This window comes from Elgaria multicarinata, chromosome 10 (assembly GCF_023053635.1).
Source record: "Elgaria multicarinata webbii isolate HBS135686 ecotype San Diego chromosome 10, rElgMul1.1.pri, whole genome shotgun sequence".
NCBI lineage: Eukaryota > Metazoa > Chordata > Lepidosauria > Squamata > Anguidae > Elgaria > Elgaria multicarinata.
Window position 1 is genome coordinate 85,616,589 of NC_086180.1, and position 27,692 is coordinate 85,644,280.

Genomic DNA, 27,692 nt, shown 5'->3' on the forward strand with positions numbered 1-27,692 from the left:
GAACAAAGGCAGATTTATAAATGAATTGTCACTTTACAGTAGATAAGAACTACTGATTCCTATGAATACTGATGGATGCTCTTAAGGCTACGCCTTGCGCACGCTACTGATACAGGGGGTAAAGAAGGAGCAAAGTGTGCTTTGTGTTCGTTTGGCTCCTTTTTTAGTGTTGGGTGCCTGATGAGGCATTTGTGCAGTTCGAAAATCTGCTTTTAAAAAAACCATAGACTGAGGACTAGGCCTCCGCTCACACTCCTGCTCCTTCACACAGATGTTACTAAGTATAGTAAATACAGACAGAGGCCTAATCTACACCTACCGCTGTTTCACAACGGAGGAGGGATAATTGTGAGGTTTCCCGCTTCTGCGATTGTCCCTCATGGGGCACACGTGATGCGAGGGAAGTTTCCTGCGAGGAAAGGAGAGCCGTTGTGGGAGGATGTGCACCCCATGATGGCGCTTCTAGAGGTGTATCAGGAGAAGTGGGCAGGACTGGACAGATGGGTATTGGGCATGGAATTATTATTTTTAATAACTCTTCCAAGATGCGCACCAGCGTACTGTGTCGAAAATGCGCTCCTGTGCATTGATATGGTTGTGGTAAAAAATAATAATACTTACGGTTGGTGCCAAAACATACTGATAGCCATTCAAAAATAGCTGAAAATGGTGGCTGCACATGACTAAAACTGCTGGACATACCCCTGACAGCGGGTTGGCTGTTCACCAAGCTGGGAGCTCATGCCAAATAGCAACACCTTTGGGAATGGGGGGGGGGCACACTTTGGGATCGTAGCGAGAGAGATGGAAAAACCGTGGCAAAAGCAGTCAGTGATATTCCTGAATAACTGAGCGGATGTCCCTAGATCACCGCAGGATTTGGTGAATGTCATGTCAGGATGACCTACTCGCGCTTCAGCAAAACCTAAGTGGGGAAAAAAACACACCTAAGGATGATCTCAAGACCGCGGGAGGAATCGGGTTTTCACAGGGATTATTTATCCCTGGGAAAATGTGTGCTCATTCCCCTGCCCCTGGGAGTCCCTGGGAATCATTTGGATGCCCAGGGACTCGGCCGTGACCAGCCCGCATTTCCGGGCTGGTGTAGAAATGGCCTGAAAAAACAGACGCCTACGGTCCTACGCCATGTCAGAAGCAACTTCTGCAGTGGCAGGTTGGGCCTGGCAGGCAGCAGGCACAAGCAGAGCGTTATCTGGAAGGCAGGTAACAGATTGTAACTGAGTAATAAGGCCATTATTGGGGCATGCCAGTCCTTACTATGGAGACAGAGCCTGTGCAGATTTAGGACTACGTCACCAAACTCACTGGTGAGAAAGCAAGGCTGGAAGCTGCAGTACCTCCTTCTGGACAGCCACATTGGAGGTGCACAAGGGCTTTGGATGCCTCTTCTAGGCCTATTTGTCTAGTTCTCATACTAGTATGTGACCTATACCACTTCAGACCATAGATGAGGGCTCATGTGAGGACTGAATGCGTCTCCATACCAAAAATCAAACAAAACCCCTCCCTGGATTTAGAAAATTAGCATGTCTGGGAGGGGGCTAGGCTAGAATCCTTCTCCGATCTGGTGGCATATTTTCATATAGGGGAGTATTCAATCATGTGTTCCCACCACTGGCCATCTGAAATGGTACAGCCCAGACACAGATTTACCGCATCAGTGAAGAATGAAACTTTGCTTGCTGGATCAGTTCAAAGGTCAGTCTTGTCCAGCATTCCATTTATTAGGGTGACCATATGGAAAGGAGGACTGGGCTCCTGTATCTTTAACAGTTGTATTGAAAAGGGAATTTCAGCAGGTGTCCTTTGTATATATGGAGAACCTGGTGAAATTCCCTCTTCATCACAACAGTTAAAGCTGCAGGTGCCCTGCCCTCTTTTGAATCTGGTCACTCTAGTGTTGCTCCTGCACCTTTAAGTGTGGTGATGAAGAGGAAATTCCACCAGGTTCTCCATATATACAAACGACACCTGCTGAAATTCCCTTTTCTATGCAACTGTTAAAGATATAGGAGCCCTGTCCTCCTTTCCATATGGTCACCCTAGATGTGCACTTTCCCAGACTTCCAGAAAGTTAGCATGTCAGGAGAATTGTGGCCTTAAAGGCCCTCTTAATCCAAAAGGGCCTCGAAGGCCCTGATTGCCATGGGAGTATGTGAGAGAAATGTGATTTCCCCAAGGCTGAGGAAATCATGTATTTTCCCCCTCCACTCTAATCGTGATGGCCAGCCTCCATATATACAAATGACCCCTGCTGAAATTCCATTTTCTATGCAACTGTTAAAGATACAGGAGCCCTTGCCTCCTTTTCATATGGTCGCCAGAAGCCAGAAGCTTCAGAAGCAGAGTATAACGGTGATGGACATCTCCTGGTGTTTGACTCCAGCAGATGTCCACAGAGTTTGGCTTAGTTTAATAGCCAGCTATTAGCCAACCATTCACCTCCCCCTCCCAAAATCTGTTCTCATTTTACAATGGAATTTGAAAATGGCAGAAGCAAAGAGAGGCTTGCCCTGTGCGAAGTGAAATAAACTCTCCCTTCACCTCTGGAAAGTGCATGAGATTCACAAAAGGACTGGGGTCTGTTCTTTCACTTTGCACGCTGTCTTGGTGAAGGGTTTAAACAACAGGGATCCGGTTCATCCTTTCCCTTCTCCTAATGGGTGCTGTTTTGTAATGAATCACTGATTTCTTTAAACACATCCCGAACTGGGACAGGCAGTTTGAAATGAGCAACGTTAATGGAAGAGGCTACAAGACCAAAACCCACTAGCACTTGCAAGAGATTGTTTGCACGTTACACCACTGGTTATGCAGTCAACTTGGCAACAGCTGCGGTACGGTTAGTGGTCATCTCAATCCTTCCATTGTCCAGACACATGCTGCTCAAACTTATCCAACAAAATATCTTTGTGTCCCGAGCTGCAGCTGCCTCTTACTTCAGCCCACAGCCTTTGGGTATGAAATTGCAATTCATGGTATATCAGGTGCTAGTTTGCTGGTGCAGGCTACGACCCCTAACCTCCTCTGCACCCACGCTCCGAACAGTCAGAATCTGCATGCCGGCCTTCCAGTAATAAAAAAGTTAAATTACGAGCTGCTAATCTTGCCTACATACCAAAGATCATAAAGTATGTAAGAATACCCACTGTTCCGAGGCCCTCTAATAGCCTGAGCCTTTAATGTTATTTTTACATCTTCTTTTTTTTAATTTAATCTTGTATGCGCTAGTTGAGTTACATGAGTGGATTAGTATACAGCATGATCTAAGGCAAATTCCCGTACAATAGACAGAGGGGCTGGGTGGATGGACAGACGGATGCATGTTTAAAGCACAAGAGGATTTGCATATTTAGTTCTGCTTTACAGCCTGTTTTAGAAGAGTGGGATTAATGATCTGCTAAATTATGAGAGTCTTCTGCACAAGTACGAATTTCAGCTCGGCTTCTTTCTGCAGGGCCGGTTTTGTAGCTTCCTTCGAATGAAAGCAGGAACTGAACTCAGGAAAGATGGATAGTAGCATCGCAGGAGTAGGGACCCATCAAGAGGAGTGACTGAATCCCGCCCTGCCTCTGATGACCAGTTCCCAGGCGCGTTGGCTAAGAGAGCTCCCAGGCCTGTCCTGACTAATGAGATTACTCTGAAGGTTAAAGAGACTTTGGGCAGTGCAAGCTTGGAAAACTCTTTGAGGCTGCTCATAGCTCCCAGCCTCATGTCGCCTAATGAGGCTTCTCAAAAAACAGCATTGCTGTGAATCAGTGCTTGGCACTGGTCTCAATCTCAACACTCATGTTGACATTTCCTGCTCCAAGAGAGGTTTGGGCATCTAGTTTTAGAGCGGGGGGGGGGGGGGGGGAGACAAGGCTGCTGAGAAGAGGGCGTTGCCCACACACCATTTTCCTGGCCTTGTCAATGAGTCTGTTTTGCGCTCACTGGTGCCCTTTGGATGTTTACCTGCAAGATTGTGTACAGGGAAGACAATTCGTCAGAGTAGGCTATCCAGTCTTCCTTAGGGGACAGCAGGTTGTATTCAATGGGGTCCTTCCAACAGCATAACAGACACTGCTGGTTTAAGAACTCCTTCCCCTCCACACACCCCACACACAAATCTTCTCCATAGAGTTAGAGAACCTGTAGAGCAGATTTGGGGGTCTGCTGGGGCTGCAGGGAAGAGGAAGGGAAACTCTTCTAGGATGAGCAGCAGTTGTTCACTCATGTAATGTTGGACTTAGCCCAGGATATTTGTCTTGGACCAAGGAGAACATCTCCTAATAAAGTGAAGCTCACTGGATGACCTGACTGTCCCACAGTCTGTCTTCACGGGGGCGGTCTTCACGGCACCGGTTGGCACCTCCTCCTTCCAAAACCCAATGGTTTCCCTCTGCCAGTGTGGTTATGGTGACCATATAAAAAGGAGGGCAGGGTTCCTGTATCTTTAACAGTTGCCTAGAAAAGGGGATTTCAGCAGGTGTCATTTGTATATATGAAGAACCTGATGAATTTCTGTCTTCATCACAACAGTTAAAGGTGCAGGAGCTATACTAGAGTGACCAGATTTAAAAGAGGGCAGGGTACCTGCAGCTTTAACTGTGGTGATGAAGAGGGGATTTCACCAGGTTCTCCATATATACAAAGGACACCTGCTGAAATTCCCTTTTCAATACAACTGTTAAAGATACAGGAGCCCTGTCCTCCTTTTCATATGGTCACCCTAAGCGTGGTGGCAACGCCGAAGAGGGAGCACGGGATTTCCTGCAGTCATCTGGGTACTGGAGCTGCCCCCTTGCCCTCTTCCTGGTGGAAGGCGACCAATTGCTGGTTGCCTTCCACCAAGAACCAGCCCCAGTTTGGCCCTGGATTACTGACGCAGTGCAGATCTGCCGCCACCACAGGCCTTTCCTCTGTATAGACAGCCCCAGGGTTGTTGTGGAGATAAAATGAGATAATCCTGGGTATGATACGCTGAACTCTTTGGAAGAATGGTGGATACAAATGGAGTAGGTTTTTCAAGGATGGCCCTGAGAGTCATTCTTGAATGCCTATTTAGTCCTTCCTCACAAATGTATCTCTTGAAAGTTACATAGCTCACATGACGATAATGCTTTTCAAAGTGAGCCCAAAGCAGCCGATACTTTGACCTGGCACTGCTATGTACACTTACCTTAGTTACAGCTTAAATCTATCCATTTTTTACTTAGCAGTAAGTTCCATTACATTCACAGGGCCTTAAAGTTAGATGTGGATAGGATTGCAGCCTATTCATGCACTCAGATGTAGTATTGTATTCAGTGGGATTTACTCCCAGACTGAAATATCGTATCCACTTACCTGGGGGTAAACTCTGTTCAGCTCACTGGGACTTACTTCTGAGTAAAACCTGTATAGGGTTGCACTTCTAAACACTCGAAAGTTCCATTCACTTCAGTGGGAGGGATTTAAGCACACCGTTAACTCTTTCATTAAGGACAGTCTAACTTTTAAGCCTAGCTCTTAAGTTTAACTTTGACTATGTTGTGTCCAGAGAGTGTTTTGATCTTGGATGGTAAGTAGTGATATGCAATCCATTCCTCACACCACACCTGCCCACCCGAGAAATTCCACCAGTCTTACTGATTTTTTTTTCTGATTTCTTTCAAACACTGCAGGTGTTAGGCTAAAGCCAGAAACTTCAAGTTTGCCTGGAATTTTCATTTTAGGTGCAAGGCCCAATCACAGCATTGGCTTTCAATGTTAACACCTTTGAGAAATATGAAAGGAAGATAGGAGAAAGTCCCTCTCAGCTGGTACAGAGTGTCTTTCCCTTGCCACTGAGTAAATATAGAGTGCAGGTACACATCAGGGTTTAGTGGGGAAAGCTTCCAGGTCAGAGTGTGGTGTTTCCAGGCGGTTTTAAGACATTTTATTTTTTGTAGGAATTAAGTAATGAGTTGGTTTGGAGAAATCTTTCATACACAGTACTAGTTCAAGTTGGAAAGCTTTTATATGAGACTTCTCTCCATCCTCCTAAATATAGCCAGAAAATAACAATATACATCCTGGACCCCAGAAGAGGGGCAATAATCAGCAGTGGACATGCCACATCATACCAACTGAAAGCCATTGTTAGAGAGAGAGAGAGGAAGAAAAACACTAAAGACCATAGCTAATAATAATGTGACATGACTTGTACATACTGGAGATCCTGTTCCGTAAAAACAGGCAGCTGTTCAAATTTAGCATAAATACAGAATGTCCATGGTGTCAAGAAATGCCTACATGGCAGGAAAGACGTGGCTCCTTGTGGTTTAAGATTTGCTGTCTGGGCAGCGTATACCTTGCTGAGTGATTGATGATGTGGTGGTGGTGGGGGCTCCTGTTCAACTCCACTTGACGTCAGATAGAACCTTTGCGTTGACTTCCATCGAAGCTGGATTGGGCCCTGAAGGAGCCATCTGTCTGCTCCTTTGCTGCTTTAAGGAACTCTCTTTTCTCGCTGATTTTCTTGCATTCTTCCTTTTGAGCATAGAGATCTAAATGGGTTCAATAATGATCCCCTTTCCACAGGGATTCCTGAGAATTTTAGTTCTGTGAAGAGGGGGCTTGGCGTCTCCTTTAGAGATAGTCAATGACAATTCCCAGGATTCTTGGATGGCACCATATCAGTTAAAACTGGGATAAAGCCTATATATTAAGAACATAAGAAGTGCCCTGATGCTGGATCAGACCAAGGGTCCATCTAGGCCAGCACTTTGTTCACACAGTGGCCAACCAGCCATCGGCCAGGGACCAACAAAGCAGGACATGGTGCAACAGCACCCTGCCACCCATGTTCCTCAGCAACTGGTGCACACAGGCTTACTGCCTCAAATACTGGAGATAGCACACAGCCATCAGGGCTAGTAGCCATTGATAGCCTTTGCCTCCAGGAACTTATCCAACCCCCTTTTGAAGCCATCCAGATTGGTGGCCATCACTACATCTTGTGGTAGCGAGTTCCATAATTTAACTATGTACTGTGTGAAGAAGTACTTCCTTTTATTTGTCCTGGATCTCCCACCAATCAGCTTCATGGGGTTCTAGTATTTTGAGAGAGGGAGAAAAATGTCTCCCTATCCATATTCTCCATACTATACATAATTTTGTACACCTCTATCATGTCTCCCCTCAGCCTCCTCTTCTCCAAGCTAAATAATCCCAGCTGATGTTTTTGTAGTGTAAACTACAGCCCTAGTTGTTGATAGAAGAATGTGCTGTGCCTTGCTGTGAGCGTGTTTCTGTCTGAGAAACATATTGAGAACATATTGTGGTCATGTTCTGCTTGTGAGCTTTCATGAGGTACCTGGCTGGCCACGGCAGGAAACAAGAAGTGGCACTAGGTGGACCTTTGGTCTGATCCAGCTGCAGTGGTCTTCTCATGTTCTTATATATGACACAAGTCCTGAGGCCTTAATGCAAAAGCACTGTCTTTGTATTGTGAGTGACATCAAAGTTCAGAGGACTGGCAGAATCATGGCACAAAATCTGAGGGCAGGAGGCCAACAATGCACACCTCAGTCCAGACACATGTACACACCAAGAGTGAGAGCAGTGAGCAGTCCCATATATGGGCCAATGTAGATAGAAATACGATTGCCAACTGACCTGAGCTGGCCAATCTTCTGATCTCTGGGCTAGTTGCCAGAATATTTCACATCAAACTCAGTATTATGACATGGTTGGCAGATTTTTACTGCTGCAAAACTCACCAGCATCATTTATATGAAGTGCACATGCCTGAACTGTGCAGTTGATACAGGTGCACTAAGGTGCCACCAAATCACTAAGCTGATACTCAAAGAGCCCTTTCACACATGTCCGACTTGCTGCATGTCACACCTCAGTTGCTCAGAGCTACCTTCTACAGCAGGGTAAGGAAACTAGTTATTTTGGACTATTTTACTTACTTATTTATTTATTTATTTATTTGTTAAATTTATATACCGCCCCATAGCCGAAGCTCTCTGGGTTGTTTACAAAAGTTAAAACAGTAAACATTAAAAGTATACAACATTTAAAAACATAAAAACAACAGTATAAAAACAACACTATCCATTTAAAAACAACAGTTCTGGGGGTCCGTTAAAAACAAATTTAGTGTTGTTATATGGTGTTAAGTGCCTGGGAGAAGAGAAAAGTCTTGACCTGGCGCCTAAAAGATAAGTGTTGGCGCCAGGTGAGCCTCATCTGGGAGATCATTCCACAGTCGGGGGGCCACCACCGAAAAGGCCCTCTCCCTTGTTGCCATCCTCCGAGCTTCCCTCACTCAGAGGAGGACCTTAGATATTGAGTGTAATGTACGGGTAGGGTCATGTTGGGAGAGGCGTTCCATCAGGTATTGTGGTCCCAAGCCATGTAGAGCTTTATAGGTTAAAACCAGCACCTTACAATTCCCATAAGCCCCAGGCAGCACAGCCAATATCAAGGATTATGGGAGTGGTACCCCAAATCATCTGGAGGCCACCTAGCTTGGGCTCTGAGTGCAGAGACGCAGAGGACCAGACCAAAAAGGAGGATGTAGTCTTAGAATAAGGTGGTGTGGCTGCAGCATCTATGGGGATTGCTTTTGCTCCTGGTTCACTGCATAACTCCTCTGTCCCGTTCTCCAAGGCAGTCCCAGCTCACCAGAGTTGCTAGGAGCAGCCACAGGAAGAAGCCATTGCTATTAGCTTTGTCACTGATCCACCAGAGTGTTCTGGGCTGTGTTCCCTGGACCACCATGGGCTCCGCCCTCTGACCTCACCCAAGTACCTAATGTTTTTTTAAAAGGTGGCAGGCATAGGTGGAAATACCTTCGTACTGTTTGGGTCAAATGGCAGAAGGAGGGGCCTTGGCTGTATCCTCTGGCTGTACATCCCCAAACAGACACATCTGCATTTAGCCTGTGCCTGGATTTCTAATACAGGAAGAAAATCCACACGGGGACGCTGGGTCAGCGTGCTTATTAACAGGAACTGCATTTTGCATCAAGTCCAGGCTTTGCTCACTTTTCTTCCATTTCTTTTCCTTTTTCATTCCATTTTTAACTTTTCAAATTTTGTATGAATGTTCTTATCTTCACTCTACAGTTTGTTTCCTACTTTGGAGTTAGTCTCTAAACAATGTGTCTCACCCCTTTTCTCATTTCCTCTCGTTTCTTAAGTATATTTTCATGTATTCTTCCTCCTTCACTTAATTCTTTCCAGGGGCACCATTTAGGGAGAGTGGGATAAACTATTCCCTGCCCCCCCCCCCTGGCCCCAATTTTCAGTCCGCATGTGACCATTCATCGGGATTTTTTCCCCCTTGTTAGCTCACTGTTATTAGACAAATTGTTAAACTATAAATTGCTGAGGGCTAAATTAAACGTTGTAATTGTGTATCTGGAGCTTCGTGTGATTGTTTTCCCTACCCTCCTGAAAGGGTATGCAGTCCCAATTTAGATTGGGAATGTAGTGCTTCAGGAGACGAGCTCACCCCTCACTTGGGTTCATTGGGAACTTCCACCCCATCAAGGCTTTTAACTTCTTTTTTCTAACCCCCTCTTCCCACAAAGGGATGGAATTTTAGGACGTAAATGGGTGGGGCTGCGGCTTAAACTCTACTCTCCAGAAATGCCACAGTGTTAATCTGAATTGGAGTTAAGAACACTTGGAGCATGTCCAGACGGGGCGATATCTTGGGGATCGTCCCTGTGTGTCCACATGAAGCACAGGGGATCCCGGGAGCAGGCAGGGAAGATCCCTGCATTTTCTCAGCATATTGCCCTACACTTTTGTCCCGGTTTTTCCCACGATCCCGGGATAATCCCAAGACTGTGGAGTGTGTAGGCGGTAGTCCCAGTTTGACCTGACTCCTCACAAGTAACCTCAGGAGCTCCATGTCCATTGGGGGTGGGGTGGGGGGGAGAAAGGAAGGTGTTTTCTTAAAACATTACCTTTGTCACTGGATTGCTCCTGCGCTCATTTTCGATTAAAAAAACCAAATGGCGGGCGCAACGTCTTCTTCCTCCCTGAAGAAGATTGACGGGGAGGATCAAGCGATCAGCATATCGTGAGATCCTCCTCCTCCACCCCTCTGGTCTTGACATGCCCTTGCAGGAGAGCTGTGGGTGGGGGATGGGGTGGGCTGTCTGAACAGAAACAAATAGCTAATGTTATGTTAATTTTAAACATCTCTTGTAATATATTGCTTTTTTTAAAAAAAAGAGTCACTTTACAAGCTGCTTTGAGGGTGGGGCATATAATCTTTGATAGTAATCTTTTCCTCCATCCCTTAGCCAGAATCTGGTTGATGGATACCAGGCAGAGAGCCTTTTCAATAGTGGCCTAACAATTTTGGAACTGCCGTCCTGGGACACTATGTCTAGCCAACCTTTTTCCTGTCTTCGGGCGAGATTAAAGACCTTTGTTTAAAAAAAAGCACTAGGTATTTTAAGAGTAAATTTTATGCTGGCTGTAAATTGCTATATTTTTCAAAAAGGTTTGACAAAATTTTGTAATATTTTATATTTTTGTTGTTGTTCTTTGTATTATTGTGGTGAATGTTGTGAATATTGTAAATGTTTTGTGAATATTGTTTTGAATATTCTACACTGCTTTGGACAAATGTTTTATTTTGAAAGGTGGACTATACGTGACATGAATAAAGAAATGATCTCCTCTTGCCCGCTTGAAATCTCATTGTCTCCCCAATCCAAAATGGTGACCCTGACCCTTGTCTTCCTTTGCTCAGCACAGCTGAGTTAGGTCTTGCAGGCAGCTTGGTGTAGTTACTGGGACACAGATGCACCGATGCACTAAGGACAGCTGAATGCCTACTGCGATGTTTACAGCTCTTGCTCCCTTGCCATTGGGGACTGGGTATAAAAGATGTCACGCTATAAGCTATGAAAGCAAAGTTGGGACAATCTGTATTCTCTCGTGAACTGGAGTGCCTTTCCATCGACCGCTGCCCTGGCAAAGCGACACATGTTCTCTCATCCTATTTCACAGGGAATATTTACTCATAATTCTCCTAATGTCTTATAGTCTCACATGACTCTAATGTACTCTGCTGCATTTCTTCCACTGGAATTTAACACTCCTTATCCCAGAGCTGGTTTGCACTGGAATCATTGCATAGCCTCAAGATAGGGTTATCAGATTCCCCTGTTTTTTTATGGAATTATGGTCTATTCTAGGAAGAAACACCAAAGAATACAAATTGTCTCTTATTTCAAAGTATAGAATATTTGTATTAGTATATAGACATATGCTTAGCATTTATTGCTAGTATCGTTTCCATAACGTTTTGCACAGTGCTTTTCTTTTTATGTTTTCATCTTACTCATCTGCACCACCTGCTTGTGTGAGAGATCACCGTGATCCATCTTTGACAGAAGGGAAGTGAGGCAGAGGGAGAATAACTTGGGCAAGGCCACAACATTAGTAAGTTTCAGAGGTAGAATATGAGCCCAGGTCTAAACCTAACACTCTCCGTGGTGGGCCAAAGCTGCTAGGATTTGGAAAACCTATTCTTGGGCGTTTCGTTTTGCGTCCCCACGTTAGCCTACAGATTTATTTGTAAAATCCCATTTCAAAATGCCTCCTCTCTTCTCCCACTTCTGTCTAGTATGATATCCCCCACAAGTTCAATCTTTTTCAACATTCAGTTTCCGCCTCTGATTAATTCAGAGCTGGTCCACATTTGCCTTTCTTGCAGCCATATCACACTGTTGACTCAAGCTGAATATGAGCCAACAGTGCGATATGGCTGCAAGAAAGGCAAATGCTATTTTGGGCTGCATTAATAGAAGTATAGCTTCCAAATCACGTGAGGTACTGGTTCCTCTCTATTCGGCCCTGGTTAGGCCTCATCTAGAGTATTGCAGTTTTGGGCTCCACAATTCAAGAAAGACGCAGACAAGCTGGAGCATGTTCAGAGGAGGGCAACCAAGATGATCAGGGGTCTGGAAACAAAGCCCTGTGAAGAGAGCACGAAAGAACTGGGCATGTTTAGCCTGGAGAAGAGAAGATTGAGGGGAGACATGAGAGCACTCTTCAAATACTTAAAAGGTTGTCACACAGAGGAGGGCCAGGATCTCTTCTCGATCCTCCCAGAGTGCAGGACACGGAATAATGGGCTCAAGTTAAAGGAAGCCAGATTCCAGCTGGACACCAGGAAAAACTTCCTGACTGTTAGAGCAGTACGACGATGGAATCAGTTACCTAGGGAGGTTGTGGGCTCTCCCACACTAGAGGCCTTCAAGAGGCAGCTGGACAACCCTCTGTCAGGGATGCTTTAGGGGGGATTCCTGCATTGAACAGGGGGTTGGACTCGATGACCTTGTAGGCCCCTTCCAACTCTGCTATTCTATGATTCTATGATTGATGATGATGATGATGATTGAAGGGGGTGATTAACAGCAGGATTCAAAGGCCTCGCCTAAATTCAAGATATAATTGCAAAAAACCCCAAAAAACCAGCACCCCTCCTATTTTAACTTGCAGTTTTTGTAGTTACCCTTTTTAATGCCTCATTAAAACAACAACAACAACAACAACAAAGCCATGGATCCTCCTGAAACACTGCGGGAGGGGAGCAATGCCACCATCCTTGTGCCTCCCCATTTCCTTTGATTTCTCACTGTGCGTTATAAAGACACATGTTCTTGCCTCTCGCAGAAGTTAGTTTGTAGGAAGCTGTAGTTCACCTACAAGGCCTCTCCTCCAGCCCCTCTTCCCAGAGTAGAAGTCCCCCCCCCCCCCCCGGCAGTAGATCAATGCCTCACTGGGCTGCCCCACCCCCCAGCCCGCACTCCGTTTCATCATCAGTAAGTGGGACTTGCCAGCATAGAGGCAAAGTAAGGCATTGAGTTGCCGTTGAGTTGCTTCACTCCCTTTAAGACCAGCTCTTAGTATCTAAGCCAAAGTTCAGATGAAGGACAACGTTGCTGCCAGAAAGTTATGCAGCTCACATGTTGGTTAGTATGTCACTTTGAACAGCCCTTATCTGATATTATTCTGACTAACCCAGTGCTGACAGCATGGAACAGATTGCAGAAGCCATGTGATGATTATTTAAGGCATCGCCGGGTACAACGTGTTGCTAATATTAACCCATTCTTTCCGGAATAGCTTTATGTGTAAATTACACCCCTGGAGGGGAGAGCACAGTAAGGGAACACTGGGTAATTACATCAAGGTTTATTTCCATGAAAACTAATTGCCAGCAATAATATATTTATAGTCTGGCTCCTTTGGCCTGCCCTATGCATTATAATTGAAAGCCAGGAATAAAAATTTGCAGATTGCAATTGCGGTTCTACGCTTTAAAAATTATTTTAAGGAGAAGGAAGAGGAGGAGGAGGAAAAGGAAAGAAAAACAAACAAACAAACAAAAACCACCTGGAAATATTACTTCTGGCAGATACAGGACTTTTCCAAACCCTGCATGCCAATAAAATGTGGACTTTGGTTTGGCTCTTTTGATGGCTGATCTTTAAAGTTTATTGCAAAGTGCACCAAAGTCATAGGCTGGAGAAATAGTCTTTCAGCACTGTACAGAAATGTCACAGTAAGAAGGTGATATAAACAACAGAGGTAATGATTTGTGCATAGTGTAAGGCCATGAGGTGAGCACACTATTGAACCCTTAATAAAGACTCTTACAGCTACATGGGGCATTTCAAAACAATGCCAAATGCAATGTTATTTGAAGTACAATAGTGGTAAGAAAAGAAGAACGTTGGGAGCAATGCAGGGATGGAGGCATTTTGCCTGTTACACACCCCTGCTTGGAATCAGATGGGCAGATGCAGGGAGACACTTCTAGCAAAGAGACAGATCCCCTGGAAAGAGGCCTTTTGCATCACAGGGGTAGGGGGTAAGCAAGATGCCATTTCTACCCCAAAGAAGTTAGAGGGTCGTGGACCGGGGTGGAAGGCATAGGAATAAAATGAAGTGTAGCAGCACGTAGAGCTGTGCCAAAATGTCTGAGAAGACATTGTTCTGAGGAAATTCCTGGAGGTCTTCTTCTTCTTCTTCTTCTTCTTCTTCTTCTTCTTCTTCTTCTTCTTCTTCTTCTTCTTCTTCTCCTTCTCCTTCTCCTTCTCCTTCTCCTTCTCCTTCTCCTTCTCCTTCTTTTCTCACTTCACTTTGTAGAAATTTCTCTGAATACTCTCCACTGTTTTTTCGTGGCAGCCATCATTCTTCCCCCCCCCGCCCCTTCTCTCTGGGGCACACCTAATGCCCCAGAAGAATGATAGGACTGGGCCATTCTGGAGGATGCAAAATGGTGCTAGGTTGCCAACACAGCTGTGCTATTGCTGCCTCTTGTAATGGCAGCAAAAACATCACACCCTTGGCAGGGGTGTGGTGAGGGATGGAATGAAGGGAGCTGTGCTACAGGTACTGCTAATGGTGAGCTCCACCCCCGAGAAACGGTAGATGAATTTCTCCTCCCCCAGGAGAAATTCACTGAAATGGTCCAGTCACTCTGCCAACAAATAGGTTGGAGAATTTCAAGAGACCTTTTGCCCATAACTGTAGGAAAGAAAGGAAAGGAACCTCTCGTGCAAGCCCTTGAGTCATTGCTGACTCCTAGAGGGACGCCTGCTGACTCCTGCTTTCGCTGACATTTTCTTGGCAGACTTTGTAGCGGGGTGGTTTGCCATTGCCTTCCCTAGTCATGGCTACCTTTCCCCCAGCTAGCTGGGTACTCATTTTACCGAACTCGGAAGGTTGGAAGGCTGAGTCGACCTGAGCCGGCTGCCTGAGAACCAGCTTCCGCTGGGATCGAACTCAGGCCGTGGGGAGAGTTTTGGCTGCAGTGACTACCACTTACCACTCTGCGCCACATGAGGTTGTGCCCATAACTGTAGGCAGCACAGAAAGAAACACTTTGGATACAGTGAGCATCATCAGACAAGCATTTTATAGCATGCTCATTACTGGGCACTCACGGATTTTCGGGGGTCCCTCTCATGACGCCGTCTGCCCCCTGCGCGCCTCCCGCTGGTTTCCCACTCCTTCTGCCATTTTTTTCGTTGTAAAATAGTCCAAACAAAATGCAACTCTTCTGAGTTATAACGAAATTGGTCCCCATTTCCTGCTGTGTGCAGAGGGGTTTGCTATAAAATGCCCTCTAGAGGGCGCTGTCCCACTGCACTGAATAGGCCTCGTGGTTGCAGCTTGTTTTCCCCCTTTCCTGTGGGATTCTTCTCATCCCTATAGTGGAAGAGCAGCAGGAAGTAAGAGCGACGGTGAGGAAACACGATTTCCCCCCGTCTGATGATCCCCAGTAAGGAGAGAAGCCTCTGCCTGCTATCATTGTGTGTGGGTGAGTGCAGTAGACCCGGGGTGCCTCCTGAGGCCTTGGGAGCTTTTATCTGGCCAGTAAGTAAAGGACATGGTGACTCTCTCCTTTCAGACCCCCCCCCTTTTTACTGTGGAGTTTCTCCTGTTTGGCAAACACATTATGAAGCAGAAATGACAGTTTTCCAGTTTTTGAACCAATGCAGTTATCCTTCAATATTTGCATTTCTCCAAATTTGGCCATGCATGCTTTCCAACCAAAGAGTCATATAAAAATATGTATATTAGGGAACCGTGTGTACAAAAATGTGTATATTAGGGAATGTAACATAACAAAAATGCATTCAATTGGGGAAAAATAGATTAGGCTCCTAATACATGTATTGGTAGAAGAAACGTGTATGAATTTTCATGCAGGCCTTTTTTTTAAAAAAAATCAAAAACTGACGCAGAAACAGGATAAAGCAAACTTAAGAGTAGAAAAAGGAGAAATGGAAAGAAATTGAAATGGACAGATTTATCCATCTCAGCACGAAAGTCATGCTCTGGTATGGTGAGTAACCACGTCATTCCCATTGTCACTGATTGTTGGTGATGCTGGCTTTGGCTGATTGGAGTTGTAAATAAATGAATGAATAAATATTCATTCATTGTCTGGCAACATCTGGAGGGCCACAGGTTTTTGAGCCAGATAAGATTAGGGATCAGGGTCTAATGAGGTGGGATCGCTGCTAACTCATCAGAGATAACAACGGGGATTCCCCTTAGCATCGCCTTTGCCCTCTGAATTGGGAGGGGAAGTAGCACACAGGCAATCCCCATCGTTATCTCCAATCACTGGTCGGAGATAACAGTGAGGATTCAGCTTTGGGCACTGCTCCTTGGCCCAATTCATCCCAGTGACAACTGAGCCCATTCACTCGCTGCCCCGATCAGAACAGCATGCACTGTGTGAAGGAGGTCCCTGCTGAGCCATTGCCTGTAGAAGCTACTTCTCCAGGTACCAGGCAAGTCCCTTTCTCAGTGCAGAGGGAGGCAAGAATTCCATGCCTCTCTCTGTATGAAGAAAGGCAAAATGGACAGGGGAGGGTGGATGACATCAGGGGAGGGGAGGAGATTTGTGGAATGGACCTCATTAGTCACAGGAGGGGGGAAGTTTGCCTCCCAGACCAAAATAGCTTCCCTACCCCTGGCTTATTCCATAATAAATCTGTCCATATTTAAGGTGCTATAAGATTCTTGGTTGGTTTTGCCTCTCTTAAATGCTGCCCTTGCTGGCCCTTATGCCTGAGGCCACAGCTAGACCTAAGGTTTATCCTGGGATCATCCAGGGTTCGACCCTGCCTGAGCACTGGATCCCCTGTTTGTCACCTGGATGAACAGGTTTGAACGCTGGATGATCCAGGGATAAACCTTAGGTCTAGCTATGGCCTGAGACTCCCTTCCCAAACGCCTACATAGTGCTAGGTATCTCTTCAAGTTCCTTTTCAAATCCCAGCTTTTCCAGAAAGCCTTTGGTGTAACTCCTTCATCTTCACATTCCCAACTTAAGCGAAGCTTTGCGGCACAATCCGGTGTATGTTTACTCACAAGTAAGTCCCAACTGCATTCGATAGGGCTTACACCCTAGTAAGTATACTTAGGCTTGTAGCCTAAGTATGTATAAATAGTCTTTGCTCCCATTCAACACATCCTTAGACTGCTTCCTCCCTTCTCGTTGCTGTTTGTTAGCATTGGGCATGTCTACACCTAGGGAGGGGAGGGGGAGGATCTCACGATAGAGTGATTGCGAGATCCTCCCCCTCAGTCCACATGTGGCGCACAACGTCCTGGGAGGAAGGAGGATGTCATGACCGCCATTTTGGTTTTGGTTTTTTTTTATTGAAAATGAGCATGTGAGCACTCCAGCAATAAAGGTAGGGTTTTGTGTGTGTGTGTGTGTGTTTTAAAAAAGATCCCTCTCCCCGCTCCCACCCCTGATGGGCACAGAGTTCCTGAAGAGGTCCATGCCTGGTTCCCAGCTCCTCACTTTTACTCATGAGGAGCCCAGACAAAACCAGGATGGCTGCCCACACATCCCGCGGTCTTGGGACGATCCTGAGACCGTGGGAAAAGTGATGATTAAAGCTGTCCCAGTAATCCCAGGGAAAGGAAGGGATCATTCCCCCCTGGCCCTAGGATCCCCTGTGCGTCATGTGGACGCACAGGGATAATCCCGGGGCAATCCCCGGGATAAGCCCTCATCTAGACATGCACATTGACTATACCACCAGTAGCCTCCCTGGAGGTATAAGTTTATATTGCAAGCTCCTTGGGGAACAGACCTGTTACGATTTTGTTACCTTGTTAACATGTCATATCCATTGAAGTCCATATATATAATTATATACTAATGCCTGCATGAGTATTCTTAGAGATAATAGCTTGACCTGTTGCCCCATGCTTCTGAAGGATTTATTTATGTATTTATTACATTTATATACTGCCCCACAGCCGAAGCTCTCTGGGCGGTTCACAAAAGTTAAAACAGTAAACATTAAAAAGGTATACAAAATTTAAAAACCATCAGAGACATAAAAAACCAACAGTATAAAAACATCAGTATCCATTTAAAAAGTATAAAAAGTATAAAAACAGTTCTGGGGTCCATTAGAAAACAAACTTAGTGTTGTTAAATGCTGTTAAATGCCTGGGAGAAGAGAAAAGTCTTGACCTGGCGCCTGAAAGATAACAGTGTTGGTGCCAGGCGAGCCTCATCAGGGAGATCATTTCACAGGCGGGGGGCCACCACCAAAAAGGCCCTCTTCCTTGTTGCCATCCTCATAGAATCATAGAATCATAGAATAGTAGAGTTGGAAGGGTCCTAAAAGGCCATTGAGTCCAACCCCCTGCTCAATGCAGGAATCCACCTTCCCTCGGAGTAGGCGCGCGGTGGAGGACCTTAGATGTTGAGTGCATTGTACGGATAGGTTCATGTCGGGAGAGGTTCATGTTGGGAGAAATTTATTACATTTATGTGCTGCCCCATAGCTGAAGCTCTCTGGGTGGTTTACAAAGGTTAAAAACAGTGAGCATTAAAAACAAATATACAAAAATTTAAAGCCAACAAAAGCATAAAAACAAAGGATGGGGGCCATTAAAGGGGAGGGTGGCCACCTGCTAGAATACCCAGTGAGAAAGCAGTACTCATTTTAGAGGGCTGCCTGTGTGGGGAGGTTTTCCAAGCTAAAGGGCTGACTGTGCGATTTCTGCAGCATTTTCTACCTCCTGCAGGCCAGAATGGAAGAAATTAATTGGATTCCTACTAGCATGGAGAGGAGTAGCTCTTCAAAGGAAAGAGCCAGTTTAAGCCTTTTTGTATTGAGATTATTTTTATTCCTGCTATGACATTGTAGTCCAAACTTCTCATCCTCCCATGCAAGAGAAGTTAAAAATTCTTTCCTATCCATCCCAAATTGCTACTTATCCAAATGGTCTTGACCACACACGGTGTAAGCATTGATCTACATAAATAATGAAGGAGTGTCCATCGCAGAGCCCGTGTGTGTGTGTGTGTGTGTGTGTGTGTGTGTGTGTGTGTGTGTGCATCTATCTATCTATAGAATGGCAAACGTGCATGGTACCAACTGGTGCACACATGTTTAAATGGCTGTCTTTCCTGCATTACGCATGGAAGTCTTGAGTGCCATTTTTTAGTATCAAGGTGGGGTATAAATAAATGAAGGAAGGAAGAAATGATCAGGAAATATTAGGGTCCCTGCTTCCCTGCTTTTTGCAGGGAAACCCAGCTCTTTAAATGCACTTGTGGCATTCATAAGTGACAGCATTGCTCGAGTATTTTATAAAATTCAATATTCACTCTGTAGTAGAAAAAAGACAGGTTTGTGTGATATGAAATCTTACAATGTACACATTTTCTTTGGGTGCATAATTAAAATAACTGAAAGCTGAACTGGCAAGGTCAGTAACTACTAGGATCATTTTGGAGCAAGTGGTGTACAGGTTTTCTACCATAAATCGTGTGTAAACCAGCCTTCCTGAACCTGTCGGCCTCCAGATGTGTTGAGCTGCAACTCCCCTTATCCCTCATAGAATCATAGAATAGCAGAGTTGGAAGGGGCCTACAAGGCCATTGAGTCCAACCCCCTGCTCAGTGCAGGAATCCACCCTAAAGCATCCCTGACAGATGGTTGTCCAGCTGCCTCTTGAAGGCCTCTAGTGTGGGAGAGCCCACAACCTCCCTAGGTCACTGGTTCCATTGTCATACTGCTCTAACAGTCAGGAAGTTTTTCCTGATGTCCAGCTCGAATCTGGCTTCTTTTAACTTGAGCCCATTATTCCGTGTCCTGCACTCTGGGAAGATCGAGAAGAGATCCTGGCCCTCCTCTGTGTGAGAACCTTTTAAGTATTTGAAGAGTGCTATCATGTCTCCCCTCAGCCTTCACGTATGGAGGGCACCAGGTTGGGGAAGGCTGATCTAAACCATCTCCCAGAACAATAAGCACTGATCCATCAGGATAAGCAAAAGCCATCCTATTATTGTTGTGAATATTTCCATTTTCTTCTGTGGTAGCAATGCATGTTGGGGACAAGTTCCTGCAAGAACAGGTCAGAGTCACTGTTGTACATCGCATGCATAATAGCATCCACACTTTTGTCTCATAGCTTATTCCTTCTCTCAGTATGTATTTTCAAGGATCTTCAGACAGAGGGGAAATCACGTTTCCTCACCGTTGCTCTGCTTCCTGCTTCTCTTCTGCATTCAAAATGAGCTGAATTACACGGGAAGAGAGCAGCGACCACATCACCTATGATGTGAAACCTCCCAGCCCTTATAGTTTAATGGGACAGCACCCTCTAGTGAGAGTTTTACAGTGCAACTTTGATGGCACGTGGCAGGGAATCCCAATAAATCCCGACATATTTCAGAAGAGCTGGGGTTTCTGAGGTTTGTTTTTTTACAGAAAAACTGGGGAAAGGAGCTGGGGACACGCAGGAGGCCCACGGCATCATCAAAATGACGTGCTATAAATTGCTCATTTGAAGAGGCCCTTTCTCTTTCACTGTCCCTGTTTTCATATCCTCTCTTGGAAAAGAGAGCAACCAGACTAAATTCCTATTGTGTGTGTTTTTCTTCTCTTCTGTTTTCTAGAGTGTGCAGGGATGTGGAATTTGGCATGCTAGTCCTAAGTTTCCTTTTTCCTTCTTGGCTCATATAACAGTTCTTGTCCTATGGCAAGGTGACTGTTGGGTTTTTGTTTTACTCCCATCAGGACATCCTGTCAGCTTAGAGTATTTGTTGAGTTCTCCTGGGGCTGAGGTGCCCGAGCAGAAGTGCTTGGACATGATGGAGTTTGTGTCTCATCTCCTACATCTGTACTTGCATTCAGGGTTGTTGTATTTTTTAACTTTATTCTCTCTCTCTTTGACTGAACGCATTGTTTTACTTATCAGGTACTATTGAGCAGTGCTCTGGTGGAGATTTGTGTTGTGCATGTGAGAGTCTCTCCTCCATGGCTCCATTGATGTTTATTTATTTATTTATTTATTTATTTACAATATTTATATACTGCTCCCCATTGAAAATTTCGGAACAGTGCACAAGATAAAATCAAAGTAAAAACAGAATAAAACACTTTAAAATAGTTTTTAAAAGAAGCAAAATTTACAGAGAACCGTGACTGGTCATTAAGGAAAGCCTTCCTAGAATAATGGCGTTTTCAGGAGGCGCCAAAAGGAATTCAAAGTTAGCGCCTGCCTGTCCTCCAGAGGCAGGGAATTCCATACGAGGGGGGCCACTACACTGAAGGCTCTTCCCCTGGTGGACTCCAATCGGAGGATGGGTCTATGTGGAACCACCAGGAGCAGGCCCTCAGATGACCTCAGTGACCGGGCAGGTTGGTAGGCGAGAAGGCGCCCTCTCCGGTATCCTGGTCCCAAGTTGTTTAGGGCTTTGTTTTCAAATACCTACACCCCTTAGATGTGTATTTTGTGACACAAACTGCTTCTTAGTATGAAATCTTCTGCATGAAGCGGATGCATCCATTCAATCATTTTCTTTGGATGGGCGCTTTAAGAGTGGTTCTCATCTTCATGTATTACCAGTGAGTGTTGAATTCCATAGCCCTGTAACAGGTGTAGTACAGTGATCCCAAGTTTCCCTTTTTAAACTGTTGACTTAAGAGTACATGGCCTGCAGCATCTCTTCAGCAGCCAATTTACTGTTTTTAAAGATTCATGCTTATATTGCTATTTTCTGCCTTTGGTGTAAGAATTCATAGAGCACAAGACAGCCTAGAAAACAGTGCTGGATTAGGAACAAGAAACCAACCGGCAGTGAAACGTTTTATTATTTTCATTTTTGTTCAGATTAAAATATTGAGTGGTGAGGCGCTCCGAGGGCTTCGCTACAGGGCTTTCTTTTCCTTTGGAGCATCAGAGACTTATGGTGCTTTTGTATTATTTGCTTTATTTGCAAACAGACTCTTGCAACAAGCAGAAAATCTGCCAATGCTGCATATGATTCCCAGAGAGAACTGCTCTCTCTCTCACACACACACACAAATACACACACCCCGAGGTGCTTCACTTTTAACCAAGTCATTTTCCCGCCCGCCCATCCCATCCCATCCCCAAATCTGTACGGTATAAAGAACCAAACATACGCTTTAGTTCACCCAGGAAAATCTCAATCAATATGACGATACTCAGAGTTGGAATGCAGGTTGTGTGATCGCTGGAATATATGGCAACTGCGTCGTCCTGAACTCTCTTTTATGATGCTGGAAGGGCAAACAATATCTGTGGGCCGCCGTGTGACCGAGTCAATGCATGAATGAGAAACTAACACTCCCCCCACCTGCCGCTGCTGCTTTTGCTTTGTGCTGCAGCGCAGAAACTGGGATCTCCAAGAGGAGGTAAATTCTTCCAGTGCCTTGTGACTGGAGCCCTGTCTGGGGGGGGGGGGGGAGGAACAGCATAAAGAGCCATTATTTTAGCATTGGTTTGAAATTAGCAAAACTGTGTGAATGTCAGAACAAAACACGCCCGTCGTTACATGGGGAAGATGTGTGCAGAGGGAACGCTTTTATATTGTACAAATTCTGGGGGTGTTGGGGGGGGGGTGTGCAGGGCATCCTTTTGTACTCCGTACACAGAGACACATTGCGCACAAACTCTATGAAATCCTTGCCAGTGAAACCCGGGCTATTTAGAAATCAGATTTTGCCCTGAACTCCACATTGTCCCCAAGTGCAGCATTTTACTCCTTCCGTATAATTGAAAGAAGACCAAAGAAAAGAGGTGCAACTGCTCCTACCTGCAGAGCGCCATCTTGGTTTTTTCTTCTTGAATCTGATGGACTATAATGTGATGGAATGCAGGGAAAGAAGATACACAGATAATGACCCTGGAACCCTAGGAAAATTAGGCCTCATCTACACCAAGCAGGATATTGCAGTATGAAAGCGGTATATAAAAGGCAGGAACCACACTACTGCTTTGTAGTGGTATTAAAGTGCACTGAAAAGTGTTGGGGCCCATTGACACCTACCATAGACCGCTTTCATACCGCTATATTCTGCTTGGTGTGGTTCCTGCCTTTTAGATACTGCTTTCATAGCGCCATATCCTGCTTGGTGTAGAGGAGGCCTTGGTTTTTCTTCTTTCAGAAGCAGAAAAGGCTGTGTTGGACCTTCAGCTTTAAACTTACAAAGACACAATGTTCAGGGCATGCAAAGATTGACTACTGACAGTTACAGCCAAGGACAGGTTTAATGCAGGTTTATTTCTAGGGATGTGCTCCGCTCCGATTAGAATCGGAGAATCAGAAGCGAATTGGCCTGCTCTGTCTTGCCCAGAGGCGGAGTAGAAGCGGACCAGGGACCCGTAGAAGCATGGCGAAGAGAAGCGCCCATACGCGGAGCGCTTCTCTTTTCGCAGCACGATCCGATCGCCATTTTGAAACATTTCGCCCATAGGATTACATTGCGGAAAAGATTAGGGGATAACTGTGTTGGTTTTTAAGCTATCTTTCTGAAACTTCTTGTGCTTAGAGAGTCGTGGCTGGGGGTCATTTTGAGCCTACTCTCAGCTCTCTGCGTGCTGCGGTTCGCTTGCTAGAATTTTTTGAAAAATCGGGTGAAAACAGTGGGAAAAGGTACCTTTTCGAAGGGCTGAGGGGCAGAGTCAACTCCCGGTCATGATCACATGATCCCAAAGTTGGAGGGGGGGATAGGCAAAATGGGTAACTTGGGATTCTGGGAACTTCTCTTTCCTAGTCTGAACGGACTTTTCCCAGTGTTTTTTAAAACAGTAGCCCCACCAAATGCACAAACACAACCTGAAATCATATACTAAGCAAATAAATAACAGATAGGAAATACAGCACTGCTACCCACCATAACCTTGGGGAACAACTGAATAGATGTGGTGCAAGGGGATGAGCTCCCCTAGGGCATGTGGACGTGCCCAGTGCACTCTCCTGTCCTTGGAGGGCCATCAGAGCCCTCCAAAGGTAAACCCGTGGAGAAGCAATGCCTTTCATGAGTTGAAGTGAACATTTGCTTCTTAAAGACTGGTCCCTAGACAGGGACAGTCAAATTGGCGCAATTATCCCCCTCCCCCTGGGCACGTCCACTCCCCTCTTACTGGTAAAAGACAGATATAGCCTTTTTTTAAAAAATCTTCTGTTGTTTATTCAGCAACACTGCTACCCCTCCTTTGTTTATTTATTTATTTATTTATTCCATTTTATATGCATTACTGGCTTTGAAACTATCCTTGGCTCACTTCCTTATGCCCCCAGAAATGTCTGCTGCCTGCCTGCCTTCCCTCCCTCCTCCCCTGCCTGCCTCGCAGGGATGGTTTGTGTGTGTCTTGCTTTGACTCAGGGGAGAAGTCCTTCCTGCGCTCACTTAGACTTTTGGAAGTTCCAAATCAATTTTTCAAGTGTGGAAGAAGATTCATATTTAGGTTTATCTCTACTCCCCAATTCATGGCATGTTGGGATTTCCTTTGAAATGGCCCCATTGAGATGTCTGCAGCTTTAAATCCCTGAGATACTGGGGTGTCCAATTTTCATAAATTCCCCAAAAATCAGGGGATGATGGGATTGGCTTGAGTCTCGGCATGCATGTGTATCCCTGGATAATCTATCATGGTGGTGAGTTTGAGATTTCTAACGTGAAAATTGACGGAGATATCGAAAGGGGTGTGAATTGGGGTGAGTTAAAAGGTTAGAGCCCCGCCAAAAATCAGGGGATGATGGGATTGGCTTGAGTCTTGCCATGAATGTGGCTCTAGATGGCATCTGTGGGGGTGCCTGCTTCAATTTTTTTTATCTGTCAAAACGTCGGAGAACAGCCCATGTCTGCAAATGGGGAGTCCGATTTTCATAAATTCCCCAAAAATCAGGGGATATGGGATTGGCTTGAGTCTTGGCATGCATGTGTATACGTCCATGAGGTGTCATGGTGTCAAACGTGAGGTTTCTAACTTTAATAGAAAAAAAGTTGTATACTTTTTTGGCTTTCAATGCAAGCCTATGGGGAAAAAAAGCAGAGCTCCGATCCGGATCCGGAGCTCCGCAGCGGAGCGGAGCGGACTATAGGCGGAGTGGGGCAGAGCGAAGCAGCCTGATCCGCAAATTGCGGATCTGGAAGAGAAGCGGATCGGGGGGTCCGTGCACACCCCTATTTATTTCAGAAGTGAAGCCTCCTGCTGTTGCCCGTGTGGGTGAGTTTCTCCTCGAATCTGGTCAGAGTCTAGCCTGGATTGCTGCTTGAAATGAGCTTTACGTCAGGTCAGTCCCTTGGGAATTACAATTTTCATCACAAAGCAGCTTGTCAGTGATTCACCAAGGTTTGGCGTTATTTTCAGCCGGTGCCAGGGGAGGCCCGAACTTAGCGAGCATGAAAACAGAAGAGTGTTTGCTTCCCTAATCCTCACCGAAATGCATCTCGACTAGGTCAGGGTTAAGGTCATGGGCAAATTCCATGAGTGAGGAAGTTACTACACCTTTCCTTTACATGAGGGGGAAGGCAAGGCCACAAAGTTATATTTGTGTTTTAATCCTATAAGTGATTGCTTTTGTTTCTGAGTAATGCTGAGCCACCCCCTTCAAGATGTAAGTGCTTCTTGGCGAACAACCAAGTGCATTAAACTTCAGTAGGAGTTAGGTGGGTTTTTTGTCCCTTACCTCTTGTAAGGATGTTCATTTCTTCTGGAATTCATCATGATGAAAGCAAAGTTTGAGCTCATCCTCTCATTTTTGACCTCTTCCTTTCTCAGTTGCGCTCCTTGACTCCATACTAGGACACGGCTGAGTGCTATCACTCGTGCAAAAGCAGGAGTAATGAACTGAGTGATTTGGCCGCAGTTCATTCAGGAGCCTAGGGGGGGTTGCAGGACCTTCCTCATGCATTCATGAATGCATGCACCAGAACGGGGTGGGGGGATCTCTTCTGGCCAGCCCCCTTGGCCTCTGATACAGGGGGTGCAGGGTGGCTGGCAGGCATTCAGCATCACTTTGAAGTGCAGACAGATAGATATAGAGCTTTATCACACCAGCGTTATACTGTGCAATCACTGCGAATTGCATGCAAAGGACTCAGAAGGTTTCCACCTTATAATCTGCTTTGATTGTGAAGTATTCCCATGCATCCTGCCTTAATTGTGCTATAAAGCCAAAAGATTTGCCGTATTTAGCCCCTACTTTTTGAGTGTATCTTCTGAGCTGCCGTTGGGGCGCAGGAGCAGGATTTTAAAAAAATGCTTACATCTACCTAAGCTTTAAAGATAAAGACACCAAAATTGGCACAGTAATATATATTAGGGAGACCTTTACACATACCAAACCTGAATTGAATTGGGTTATCCATTGATTTTTTAATGATTTTTTACATTTCTCCCCTTAAACTCACTTCCTGGTATGCAAAGGATGAAATATGCAAAAATATTTCTTGCCACTTTTAAAGCAGCTTCATTTGATCTTAATTAGTTCCTGTGCACAGTGTAAGGCGCTGCTTTTTCCCTTTAAACCCCAAAATGGCTGGGGAAAAGTGAACCTGGCTCTGGAGGTCGGGCAGACATCAACTTTGTATTCCTTCCGGCGCCTCCTGAAAATGTCATTATTCCAGGAAGACTTTCCTTAATGACCAGCCACGGTTCACTGTGTATTTTGCTTCTTTTCAAATCTATTTTAAAGTGTTCTGTTTTTATTTTATCTTGTACACCGCTCCGAAATTTTCAGTGGGGAGTGGTATATAAATATTGTAAATAACTAACTAACTAAATTAACCTCAAGGGCCACTTATTCCCATATCTGAACCTGTTTGGTTGTTAAAATCCTCTTCTGAGGCCCTTCTTCACAGAACTGGTCCTATCATTTGGCAGCATGAGGCAAACACCTCAGACAGCAGACGCTGTGAGTAACAGCAGCAGCTCACGGGCTGTTCCACCTCAGCATCCTAGCCATTCCCCTCTGTCAGAGGATAAAGGTGTGTGTGCCTCACAGCCTATCCCTCACCCCCAAAACTAGGCTGCTGCCCTCAGGTATGGTGAAAGACACTGTCCCGTCACCAGGGCTGAAGTAAAATTCAACTGCCAGTCCAGATTGCTTTGATAGGTAACATGGGGGTGGGGGCGCCATCTTGTCCTTTGCCTCAGGCAGCAAAATGTCTTGGGATGGCCGTGCTTCTTCAGGGCTCTTTTTCTGCAAGAAGTGATCTGACTTATGGTCTGTGCAATAGTGATGCCTTTCCTACGGAGGCTCACCTTGTGCTGTATTTTCTGTCCTTTCAGCGTCAAGTGAAGAGATTTTTATTCATTCCTTTTAGATTTTAATAGGGTATTTTTTTAAAAAAAAAATCCTGTGGCTTTGAATTTTTTTAATATCTTTTCCACTGTTTCAAACGTTCTTGTCACCTCTTTTGGGGTTGATGAGAGAGTTGCAAATTACACAAATAAAATTAAATTTAAATGTGCATTAAAAGAACAACAATTGTTTTCTATTTTGGATGTTTTATTGCTGAACCTGAAGTGATGGCATAGCTCTCCTGTCATAGGGGGAACCATTTTGTCTCTGGTGGTTTCATTGTGCTGACTCAATACCTCCAACATAACCTTTCTTTTCTGCTTTTTTTTTTTAACTGATCTTGTGTGGGTGCGAAGAGGCTGGGAAATAGCTTCATCAGCACCGCTAAGAAAAAGGTGAAAACTTCTCAGTTGCTGGACATGTAATCTGGTGGAATCCCAGCCAATTATGAGTTCATTCTAATGCTCCCCCCATCCCACCCGAATTTTGGGTGCAAATATATGCATTTTTATCAGTACTATTATTAGTTGTGATATATTCAGAGATGCTCCATTTATTTATAGGAT